General features: G+C 39.8%; 1 protein-coding gene across 1 annotated transcript in view; it reads right to left on the reverse strand.

The window, feature by feature from the left end:
* SUGCT (succinyl-CoA:glutarate-CoA transferase) overlaps positions 1 to 13,398 on the reverse strand; it is a 728,470-nt gene that overhangs the window by 396,408 nt on the left and 318,664 nt on the right. The gene's annotated exons all lie outside the window — the stretch shown is intronic.

The raw sequence follows: 13,398 nt of genomic DNA on the forward strand, positions 1-13,398 counted from the left end.
GGAAGGAAGGAAGGAACTGAGAGAGGGAGGAAGGAAGGAAGGAACTGAGGGAGGGAGGGAGAGAGGAAGGAAGGAGATAAATATCATGGGAGGGTTGGGAGGGAGGGCAGGAGGATGAGTGAGCTGACAGAGCTACATTTTGTCTTTGAAGACCTCAGAGGTAAAGTTTTAGGCAATTTTTACTTTTTACTAAGTGAAAATTGACACATCTGAATCTCTGGACCCCATGTAGCTTTATGTACCTGAAAATGTCTGTCCCTTTTAGGATAAACATTCATTTGGGCAGCAACAGAAGTATAAGCAACTGATACTCCCACCTCCATAGTCCTAGCCCCTCTGGAGAACTTTTCAGCACTCTCTTCTCCACATTTGATCACAGTGCTGGTTGGAGGAATCAAACTTCACCCTCAGAAGGCCTCATTCCGCTTTCCTTAAGTAAATGAGTTCCTTTAGTGTCCTTCCTTTCTATGTAAAAATTGCTCTGTATCTTCACCTACTTTTTCTTCACTTACTCTGGCCTCTGGGAAAAATGTCTTCTATCCTCCTTGGCAGGGCTTACTCCTGTGCTGATCTTGGTGTACCTTCACTCACAATCTTCAGAACCCTGCTCAATCATCCTTAATCTCTTCCTTTCTATAGATCTTTTTCTTCTGCCTACGTATAGGATCATGCCTACAGGCTGTTTGCTTGCTTGCTTTTTTTTGCAGGAGAAGGGTGAGTTGGGGAGTGGATAAGTAATGTGAAGTAACAATGTGTATTGCCAAGTATAATGCGAAGAAAAGTTTTCAAAATTTTGGATCAGTGACATGTCAACAAGTTTACATTTTTGAGTGTGCTCATTTCCTTTTAATTAATGAAGTAATGCCTTTCTTCCTTAAGCCTGAACCATACCATGAAATACATCTTTACCAATATAAAATTTTTAAAATTTTAAACAGAGATAACTAGTTAATGATCATAGGAAAGTGAAGACTGAATAGTAGCTGAGTCCCTAGAACATAATTAGACTAAAGATCACCAAATAGATTTGTAAGGATGAAGGTAAGAGTATGAGTTCTTTAAAATACTTACTTGTTCCCTGTTATTGTTGTTACAGTGTTTATTTAATAAGTATATTTTACATAAGAACTTTTAAAAAAAATACTACTGTGCTGAAGAGTAAATGTTTACATCCCCACAAAATTTATATGTTGAAATCCTAACCCCAGTGCCACCGTATTAGGAGCAAGAACACAGCCATCTATGAACCAGGAAGTAGGTTCTCACCAGACACTGAATCTGCCAGCACCTTGATCTTGGACTTCCCAGCCTTGAGAACTGTGAGAAAGAAATGTTTGTTGTTTAAGCCACCCAGTCTATGGTATTCTGTCATAGTAGCCTGAACAGGTAAAAAATTGTCACTGAGAAGTGAGGTTCTACTGTAACAAATACCTAAAAATGTGTAAGCAGTTTTAGAACTAGTTAATGGGTAGAGGCTGGAAGAGGTCTGAGGCACATGCTAGAAAAAGTCTACATTGCTGTGAATGGACTGTTAAGGAAAATTCTGTTGAAAGCTCAGAAAGGAAAGAGCTGTAGAGATAGGCTCAATCTTCTTGGAGAATACCTAAGTAATCCTAAACAGAATGTTGGTAGAAATATGGACAGTAAAGGCCATTTTGATGAGGTCTCAGATAGAAATAAGAAACATGTTATTGGAAGGAAACTGGAGGAAAGGCAATCCTTGTTATAAAGTGGCAAAGAACTTGGCTGAATTGTGTTCATGTTGTGGTGTTTCATGGAAGGTAGAACATGCAAGTGACGAAATTGGATATTTAGCTGAAGCTATTTCTAAGCAAAATGTTGAAGGTACGACTTGGCTCCTTCTGACTGCTTATAGCACAACATGAAAAAAGAAATAACTAAAAGACAGAATTGTTAAGCAAAAGGGAAGCAGAAATTAAAGATTTGGAAAATTCTCAGCCTATCCATATTGTCAAATATGAGAAAGCGTGTCAGAAGAAAACACTAAGTGTGTGGCCAACTGACTGTGTGATAAGATGTCCTTCAGTAGGTGAAGGCATAATAAACTGTGATACATCCAGGCAATGGAATATTATTCAGCACTAAAAAGGAATGAGCTATTAAGCCATGAAAAGACATGGAAGAACCCTAAATGCATATTACTAAGTGAAAGAAGCCAATCTGAAAAGCTTACATACTGTATGATTCCAACTATATGACATTCTGGAAAAGGTAAAACGATGGAGGCAGCAAAAAGATCAGTGGTTGACAGGGGTTGGGGGAGGGAAGGTTACAAGGCAGAGCACAGAGGATTTTTAGGGCAGTGAAAATACTGTGTATGATACTATAATGGCGGGTAAATCTCATTATACATTTGTCTAAACCTGTTGAATACAAACACCAAGTATGAACCCTAATGTAAACTAAGCACTTTGGATGATTATAATGTGTCAGTGTAGGTATATCAATTGTAACAAATGTAACTCTGGGGGGGGATGTTGATAATTGGAGAGAGGCTATGCATGTGTAGAGGGAGGAGGTATATGGAAAATCTCTGTACCTTCTGTTCTAAACCTAAAACTGCTCTAAAAAATAATTATTATTTTTTTAAAAAAAGGACAGCAGGAAGCATCCATGCAGTGATGATAATGTTCTCTATCTTGACAATATCAATGTCAGTATCCTGGTTCTGATAATTGTACTATAGTTTTGCAAGATGTTACCAATGGAGGAAACTGGGTAAAGGGTACACAGGATCTATCTCTATTATTTTTTAAAACACATGTGAGTCTACAATTATCTCAAAAATTTTTTTAAAGTTTAATTTTAAAAAGATGATGATGTATTAGACTAGGGCTCTGACAACAGAGATGGAAGAAAATAGTTTCAAGAAATATTTAGGTGGTAAAATCTACTGGAGTTGGTAATGACTTGAAAATGATGTTTGAGAGTTGAAGGCTGAGGGAGAGAAAGGTGTCGTGGATGATGTTTAGATTTCTGAGGAGCTTCTGTGATACTCCAGTGGAAATTCGAAATGAGTACAACTCGGAGACCAGATGAAAGTCTGAACTGTCGATAAAACTTGGGAGTCACTTGCTTGTAATCTATAACTGAAGCTATCAAATGGATGAAGTCATTTAGGAAGAAAGTTCAGACTGTAGAGTAGGGGAAAAACAGGAGCCAAGGGCTGAGTCTGAAGGACACCTTCACTGGAAGTCCAGGGAGAGTTAACCAGAGAGTAAGATGAGGACTGAAGAATGCCCACAAGGTGGTCTTTCATTGCTTTAGCAAATGCCGTTCTGGGGTCATTATGTGGACAGAATGCAGTTTGACGTGGATCAAGGACTGAGTAACAGTTAAGGAAATGAAGAGAGCACATGCAAACATCTGTTTCAGAAGTTTAGCTCTAAAGGAGAAGAATAAGTAAAGGACTGAGAACACAGGAAGAGCATGGATGCAGATGCAGGTCCGCATGTTGGTTTGGTGGTGGGAAGCTGAGGAAGTTCCCACTGGATGCTTCTACTTTCTTGTGAAATAAGGGGTGAGTTCATCAACTGAAAGTAGAGTTGGGAGATGTGAGACTGGAAAACTGAAAAGAGTGGAGAAGTTCTGATGTATCACTGAAGAGAGTGGGAGAGCAGAGTGACCAGATAAACATAATTGGAATACTGATGTGGTGAGAGCCCAGTTGAACGATATTCTCCATCATCTCTCAGTTACAGAGATAGAGTAAATGGATATTTGCATTCACTAGGGTTTTGTCAGATGGATATGACAGAAAGATACAGGTGTAGGAAAATCAGAAAACTAGCCAGAATGTTATTGAGAGATGAGCCATGGACCATCTGAATATGGAAGAAGGTGGTAAAGATAGGAGGAGGTTATGGATAGGGCAAAGGGAGAGGTGTCAGTGGATAAGAAATCCTGATGACGTCAAAGAAAAGTCATACTGGAAACAGATGAACATGGAAGGTGGAAGAACAAGAGACTATGGATGGTCAGAATGTAAAATGCTTCATTCAGTGATTATTGAAGTGAAGCAGTTTCAGTGTTAGGTAAGAGCCAGAGTGTAAGGTGCATAAGATAGTTGCTGATAGGAGGTAGGGACTCAGTAAATATCATTATCATTAAATAATTACTAATATACTAGATCCTACCTAAAAGGAACTCCCTAGGGTATTTTAAGCCCTTAGATCCTGGCTCCTGGGCCCTCATCTACTCTGTAAACCCCTCCTCTCTCCCTCCTCCTCATTCCCTTGGTTGCCTCTCTCTCCATACCAGGCAAGATAAGTGACAACATGCCATGCACAGACACCACTAGCAGGCTCTCCATCACAAGGAGAACTCAAATCAAAAGCATCGAATTGGGCTGCAAACACTCATGGCTGGGATGTTACTCTTATAAGGAATTCAAGCCTCGGGAGGAAAGAAACAATTGCTTCTGCATGAAATGATGGGGGAGGGGGCAGCAGGGGCAAGTGTCTATAGTTTTAAAAGGACAAGGCCAAAACTAAGCCTTTCCTCATAGGAGACCAGATTTTATGATTCCTGGGTGGGGGGCGGAATGCTTCTTACTATGAGTTGTGCTTATTCAAGGGTGACAAGTTTCACTGATAGGGAGACCACACAGAAATCGCATGGTTTTCTTCACATTCTAGTCATGATAAACCTCCTCTCTTGGAGAGGAAGGTATTTTTCAGACTGAGAAAATATTGATGGGTGAAGTGATTACATGTCCCAAGGAAACTGCACAACTTATGAGCAAATCAGGACACATGTAAAGACAAGAGGGCATGGGGGTTCAGAATTTAAACCCTCTAGTTAGAGCAGTTTCAGATGTTAAATGTGACCACACCTGAGAGACCGAGGGGTGGAGATGTAAGATACAGGAGTAGAGAATATTGAGCAGATGTGAAGGCAGAGAAATAACAGGGTCATTCTGGAATTCCCACTGCTCTTGGAAGTTTCTATTGCTTCCCAGATATTCTGCTTTCTGAGCTTCCAGGCATGCTAACCTGGTTTGATAACATACTAATTATTGAGCTCACTAAAGATAAAACCACCGAAGGACCTCTAGAACTTCTGTATCAACTCTATATATCAGATGATCAAATGAAAAAAAGAAAAAAGTATAACTAGAACTTCCTGTGTCACCCTCTTAAGCTACCATATCAATACATCATTATTTTCTCTGGTCTAAATAAAGTATGTACAATTGTTAGCATGTCTACTTCAAAAACAAGAGCACAAACTTGAAGCCCTCCCAGAGCTATTTCACTTTTAACAAGATTTTCTTCCACAAAAGGTAACCATTGCTAAATGACTTCATCATCCACTGGAAAAAGACATTCCAAGAAGTTTAACTCACTGCCATGAGAATGTTTTCTGGAATGTCAAACAGCTGCTGACTTTGAGCCCGTGTTAGCACAGCATGACAAATATAGAGCACTATTTCCTATCACCAACAGTTCAGCTCACCTTATGGTGCTTTTGCTGGCTGAGCCAGATGGCAGTGAGGCACAAACTGCTTACAACTCAAGAACAGTGTCATCTATGGGATGGAACTGTGCAACAGTGGTAAATGAGCCCAGGAGTCTCTAATTTCATCTACTACCTATTTGGCTTTGTCTGCACATTTTTTCATAGGTAATAAGACATTTTTGAGGACCCATTTCTAAATACAAGCCCTTGCTTTGAATTCTAGAATAGACTTGAAAGCAATATTAGGTACTGATTTCCTGCCACCTCGGAGCCAGGCCAACACGGATTTGCAAATTCCATAGGAAGTTTGAATGTTCAAAGATATTCTTGAAGTTATTCAAACAATTTAATCTCATTTCAAATCAAACATATCTAGGATTTTCAATCACTCAGTTTCTGATACTGGGTATGGAGGCAATGGCAAGGAAGGAAATGGAAACTGTCTTAAATTTTTTATATTCTTCATAAATTGTCAATGGACGTTATTTTCTTATAAAAGAAGTCCTTTGTGAGGAAAGCGTGTGTTACTCAAGAAAGCAATCATCGTGTATCTTGGACACAACGTAAAATGGCACAGGGAGTTATCTTTCCTGGAAAGTATGTAACAGAAACTGGTTTTGATGATCCCGAATTGATTATATTACAAAGAATCTTAAGCCAGATTATTTGGAGTAGGCTGCCAAAAACACTTACTATTTAATGGAAAGTAACCAAAAAATTCTGGTCAAGAGTCCATATCGATTTTTAAGGAGCACTTCAAGGTAAAAATTTCTTGACCATGTTAAGCATTTTTAAGTGTTCTTCATTTTATCTCAAACATGTTACAACAATCACAGTTGCATATTAGTTATGTAATATACATGAAAATAACATTTCTGACAAAGAGCCTACGTTTATTTCAGAGTAGTTAAAAGCATTCATAGACCAGAACTTTATTCAAGCTGTTACCACAACATTTCACCTTCAAGCAAAGGATCAGCTAGAAGAGGATAGTAACTATAGTTACAATAAAAATATTCCAAAGTGGATTACAGAGTGGATAGCCAACAAAGTTTTTTAAACATATCTTAATTTTATCATATCTCAAGATTTATCAATGATAAAGCATACACAGTAAGACTAGGATTAGGGGAGGCCCTAACATTAGACCTGCCCACCAGGCCTAAAGAGGCATTGGCATACAGGCCCAGCTTACAGCAGAATATGGAAGGTTTGAATAAGCATACTTCAGGAAAGCAGTCAGCAAGATAAAGTATAAGGGTATGGGAAGGGAATGGGGTGAGAACGTTGATAAAATAATTCTTGAAAGTCATATAGTAGGTAGTTGCCCCTGAGATGTATAGGCAGAGGCTGCAAGGTCCCAGTTATAGGAATGAGGCTCAGAGACTTGCCTCCAAATTCCCATATGAGGAATTGTGGAAACAAGGCAAAGAGTGGAGGGACAGGAACGAGGCAGTTAACTAAATAAGCTTAGAGAATATAAGCAAAAGCAGAAGCCCAAGCCTTTGAACAAAGGCATATGAAGCAATGAAAGTGACCTCTGGTGAGCATGGGAGTCTGGCTGCCAGATAAGAATAACTTAGAGCCCAACATGCTAACCTACTGCAGTTATACCTAGCATCTAGGAAAATATCTGGCATAATAGGAGCTTAATACATTTTGTTAAATAAAGGCCAATATATTAGTGCTGGATCACAGCAAGCTGGGCAATTTCAGAAATATTAGACACTATACAAAAGGCTTGGTGGCAAAACTGGGAAGCATGAAGTAGAAGAGGTGAGGAGTGTCAAGGACCGAAAGATGAGGACCCACTGAGAATGACAAACACACTAAGAATCAAGTCCCACAAAAAAACTTCCTTCCTTGCAGATGATTGCCTAAGTTTAAGGGTGAAGACAAGTTTAAGGGGAGATGGAGAATATAATTCCAGTAGGAGTTCCAGATGTGTCCTGTAGTTGGAACAATAAGGGACTCAGTCTCTCTAATTAAGTACTTCTCATTCTTCTTACCATGGTCAAAATTTAGCCCATTCACAAGACATCCCTCCCATTTTCAGAGGCCATTTTGTTCTCTGGAAGATCTCTTCCTTTATCTCCCCCTAGCACCCAGTCATAGGCTAGGTTGGACCTAGGTTGGACTATCAAGGATCCATTCATACTGCTACCACCTCCAACCACCAATTCTATCACCATCACCCCAATCCAGTACCCATGGCAGATGTTGCTATGTAACTCTGGCTCTCTCTCTTGAAGCATACAGGATCAGCTTTAGTATTCTTTCCAGGAAACACTCAGATAGCTACTACAAAGTAATTGGACATGAACTGGAAATAAAATTTATTTTCCCTCCAAATATAAAAGTGGTTCCTCTATAGAGGCTTGGAATCTAAAGTATAACAGATTCTCAAAACATCTGTGGGCTTGGCCCAAAGACCATGAGAAGCATTAATGGCTACTCAGCTTACTCAGTGGAGAATGAGCACTTACGGGAAGGCCATGCTAACTCACAGAAGCAGGTAAGATATAGTCCTCAGGGGATAACCAAGTAGCTAAAACAAGTCAACTCCAGGGTCAGAAAAAGCTTAGGCTGGGGCCGGCACGGTGGTGCAAGCAGTTAAGCACATGCGCTCCGCTGCGGCGGCCCAGGGTTCACCGGTTCGAATCCTGGGCGCACACAGATGCACTGCTTGGCAAGCCATGCTGTGGCGGCGTCCCATATAAAGTGGAGGAAGATGGGCATGGATGTTAGCCCAGGGCCAGTCTTCCTCAGCAAAAAAGAGGAGGATTGGCAGATGTTAGCTCAGGGCTGATCCTCCTCACAAAAAAAAAAAAAAAAAAAAAAAACAGAAAAAGCTTAGGAGAAGTCTCCATCTTAAATATTTATAGACATTTCTCACTGAGGAAAGTGATGGAAAAGGTGGTAGGCTGCGAGCAGCTTGTTGAGATTGCCATATTCCAGGGTCTGGACTGGTTCTTTAAGGACTCATTCCTTCTCCCGGGTGATCAGGACCTGGGAGCCTAATTCAGGCCATCTAACATGCATGTGAGATTAAGATAGATACCAGAAAGATGAATTGCTACAATATAATGAGAAAGAATTATATTAGAAGCCAGAATTCTTGAAGACTAAATGATCAATGAATTCTCTCCTTGGAAAACTAATAATCAGAAGACAAAATTATTAGAGTTAAGCATGGACTAGTTACTTCTTGTCTCAAGTCTTCATGAATCTGGATACTGAGTCAAGCCTGAATCTGTCAATGAAAGGGTCAGTAGACCCTTTATGTGTATGGAATAAGAAGCCGGGAAAAAATGGACCCAGGCTCGTTCAACAGAGGGAGTCATGCTGAATAGCTAGGGGACTGAGGTCTCAAAATGTACCTCAACCATTTCCATTTCATGAAATATTCACAAGAAAAAACAAGATGCAGTCTGAATATTACTCTGTACATCCCTGTTTCAATCACTGGTCACACAAAAGAGTTGAACTCACATGGGCACATACACCATGACTGAAGTCATGGCAGTGTTATGCAAGATTCTTTTGCTTCATAATTTAGACCAACTAGGAAGTTGTCCCTTCCAGAGTAACTTAACAGCAGAGCCATTAGAAGAATTCTTCCAAAACAACCTGAAAAGAATTTCAGTAAGTCCTTCCAGTAGGTCAGAAGGTGAAGAAAGCAAGAATTCTTTTCTCGTCTCCATAACCACTTAAGAGAAGATATTTGGTATTTTTATGCCCCCCTGCCAACATTAACAGGTCTTATTAGCTAAAAGGTCAAGGGTAGCAGGAGATTTTGTTTTATTTTAGAGTTTACTTATCTGTTTGAATAATTGTTATCTTTTAGTTCCTCTAGGATTCATGCTCTGTAAATAAAGGCAGAAACTAATTAAGAATTTTTATGCATAATAACAGAATGTGCTGGAAGTAATTTATCATTGCCTGTCTCCTCAAACACAATTCTTCTTGTCAATTACATCAAATATGTTTAATTTCTACTCCACCCCAAACCTCCCTGAAGCAGCAGCTCTATACACCATGTGACCCACCATTCTTCATCCCTGGTTGACTAGAAGAGTGTGGATACCACTCTCAAGCCAACCAATAGATTTACTGAGCAGGAATCAACTACATTAGCTTGAGAATTCAAGAGGTCATGTGGAAGTGGGCCTGATAGCCATATTAGGCTTAAGTAAGTAAGAAAGCCTCAGAAAGACTAAAACTGAGACAAAATACCAGACTACACAAAGGAATCAGACACAGACTAACCAACTGCAGCATGTCTGATGGCATCCTGATTCTCATGACACCGAACTACACTCCTGTTTCTGCAAAATCTTCCATAGCCTTACAATAACCTCCCCCTTATCCACTCCCATCCCTATTTACCAGTTTGACTGCATTTCCGTTTGTTAGAACCAAAAGAGACTTAATCATGGATTTCCTAAACTGTTCTATATGATGCAAATTCAGGGCCAACACATAACTCGAGCTTTCTTGCATAGTGGAGTTTTGGTGAAGCAGTGAACAAGAAGGCTGGGTCTATATCTTATGGGCTCACTCTCTACTTGCCTAGCACAGGGCCTGACATATAGGAGGACCTTATACTTATTTGAAAATGACTTTTTACTAGAGATTTTAAACTCTAGCATTTCCCAAACTAGTTCTACAAAACACTGTTCCATAAAGTGTTGATAACAATCTTCCCTCTCTCTCTCTCAGCACCACACGCACACGTGTATTCACACACAGACACACGCACACACACACACATACAAACCTTTTCTTCACTCAAGTAAGTTTGAGAAATGCAAGTTCAACAGCTTTTTTTTCCACTCTACTTTTCAAAACCCTTAATGTGCTAGTGAATTTATGAATCTTCAACGAGAACCCTAGAATTTTTTTAAAGGAGTTTCACAAATTAGTTTGAACATGAAACTCTTTTTTGAAAGCATACCAATTAATTCTTCTCTCAGAAGAGTGTTCCATAGAACAGTTCAAAAAGGGTCAGGTAACCTATCAGACCTATACAGGAGCAAGGACCCTGCTGACAGCCAGAAGAATCTATAGAATGTGATCTTTCATTGTCTCCAGCATTAGTGTCACAAGTTAGCTGACTTCTTTAAAGTTTGATTTAATATTACCTTCTAAAGGATAAACTATGTTTGCAATTTTATGTAAGTCCCTAAATAAAGGCTTTGGCTAAAGGCCAAAAGAAAACTGTTGTGACTTATTTTACCTTAATCCATATTTTCCGTACAATAAGCTTAATTTTTTTAACATGATAGTTAATTATTTAGATAGGTTTTTTTTTTAAATGAACAAGAAATCTTGTTAATCAAGTGTTCTGAACAGAGAATGACATTTGCAAAGACCAAATAGTTTAAGTTCTTTTGGAACTTCTCTCCATGTGTTGCTAAATTAAAATTCAGTTTTAATTATCTAACTATATAAAATAAATTATTGTGCTTCTCAGATAGTAGTCCCTCCTGCTTCCATTTCCCTATTATCCATTCATTCCTTCCTTGCCTCCTTGTAATATGGCTACCATCCCAGCACTCCACCCAAACTATTCTCACATGACATCTTAATCACGATATTTTTTCTTCAAAGTCCTCACCTTTCTTGATCTCCCTGCCCCTGATAACTAGCCTCTCCTGTTTTACCCTGGGGAGAAACTACATAATCTTACTTCCTTCCAATTCCAATTCCTTCTTGTCTGTGAGATTTCCTGAGCTTTTCTCCTCTACTGACCTCTCCTTCTTCTCCTTATCCTTTGACTCTGTGACCTCATTCACTCCCAGAGATTCAACTGTGACTTCTATAGGAATTCTCTTTGTAACACTGACCCACTCCAAGCTCTTATACTAAATTCTTGAAAGTCACTAATCAAAATAGAACTAATTAACTACCCTCTAAAGCAAGACTGGGACAAGTTGGGAAACTGCACCCAGGGAACACCCACGTAAAGCTAGGACATATAAAGGGATATTCTACCAGTGAAAGTGTAAATGAGAAAGACCCACTCACAAGAAAAGGAGGGGGAGAAAAAGGCTCCCCTGAATAATCCTAATCATGGCCTTTCCTTAAAGAGGTTCAAGTTTATCTGTAGAGTCTAGATAGCAAAAGACAAAAAATAAACAAAAAATTAGTTCTTGCTTTCTATTGCCTTGGGGTGTTATACAAGAAGTAAATACAAATCCTGTTTAGAAGGACACTCTGAACCTAAATTGAAGGGGATTTGCACTGAGATACCCCAAGTGTCTTTGAGCCCAGAATCCAACATTATACAATATACAAGGAAATAAACTACCATGAGCAGGAGTTGGCAGAAACAATAAGGAGCAGAATTAGAATGATAAGATCTTCAAATAATGGTGTTTTCAGATATAGAATATAAAATAAGATGGCTAAAATATTTTTAAAAATGAGGGATCGGTGCAAAGATAAGAGAAAAATGTGTTACTCTCAAAACAAATGAACATTTTTAAAAGAATAAGATACAGGTTTTGAAAACAAAAATATAATTGAAATTTAAAACTCAATGGACAGGTTACAGAGTTTATTAGAAAGCTAAAAGGAAAATTGTAGCCTGGAATAGAGATTTTTAAAAATTAGCTACAATTTAGCAGAAACAAGAAGAGATCAAAAATATAAAAGTGATATTAAGAGACAAGGAGATTAAAATATCCAATTGGAGTTATATATGAAGAGAACAGAAAGAATGGAGGAAATGCAATAAATAAAAGGATGATGCTCGAAAATATACAGAAATGATAAACTCTGTAAACTCAACGAATCCCAAGGGAGACAAACAAAAAGAAATGCATAATTTGATAAACCATAGTAAAACTGAAGAGTATCAAAGACAAAGTAAAGATGTGAAAATCAGCCAAACAGGAAGGATAGATTACCTGTAAAAATGTCATTAAGACTGGCAGTAGAAACCTCAACAGCAATTATAGAAGTCAGGTGATAACGCTGAGATATACTAACTGTCAACATAGAATTTTATATTTAACTAAAATATTCTAGGAGGAGCGAAGTCAAGATGGCGGCTTAGGAAGACTCTGAACTCACCTCCTGCCGCAGACACAGCCAATTTACAATTACTCATGGAAAAATTACCCCTGAGACAGAACTGGTAACTGGATAAGAGGAACTCCTGCAACAAAGGACAATCCTATTTGAGGTGGAAGAGGCAGAAACTCCCTTCTGGAGAAGAAAAACGCCGCCTTCACAAGGTGCCAGCTTCACCGCCACAGGGAGCAGCCCAAAGGTATGCAGCCTCCCTGGAGGAGCGGGGCCCTAAGCCGGGGAGCGCCCCCGCTGTGGGCATTTTGTGGACCCAGCACAATCGAGATGAGTGGCATAATATCTGAATTTGCCTGCTACTAAAACATTGGGGAGTACCCCCAGAAAAGCTGGTTCACAAAGAAATTAAAACTGGCTCGTAAAGGGCCCACACACAAACTCAACCGTTTCAGAAAACAACCTAAAATCACCAGAAAGAGGGGTGCACAGTGCGTTGTTGAAAAGAGACTCACCTGATAGGGCCTGAGTGCACTGCAGTGAGAGGTGAGACCTCTCCAGGGACTGGGACATTGGCAGCGGCCATTGTTGTGGCCTGGTGTGGGCATGCTGACACAGACGCCATTGGAGTTCTCCCTGAGGCCTGCTAGCCCAAGGTCTGACCCACCTGGTAGAGCACCGATTCAATCCAGCTCAGCCAAGGCAGGCAGCCCACCCTAGAGACTGGCACCACCCAACAACAAGCCCTCAGGCAACTTCTGGGCCTCAATAGATTGGTGACTAGATTCTCTGCAGCCTGGCAACTGAGCCGAATTCAGTGGGGCAGGGCGTGCACAAGGAGCAGGTGGAGAGTGTGGGGCAGTGGGTCTGCTTCAGGAGGTCGGG

The sequence above is a fragment of the Diceros bicornis genome, chromosome 3, assembly GCF_020826845.1.
Source record: "Diceros bicornis minor isolate mBicDic1 chromosome 3, mDicBic1.mat.cur, whole genome shotgun sequence".
Classification (NCBI taxonomy): Eukaryota; Metazoa; Chordata; class Mammalia; order Perissodactyla; family Rhinocerotidae; genus Diceros; species Diceros bicornis.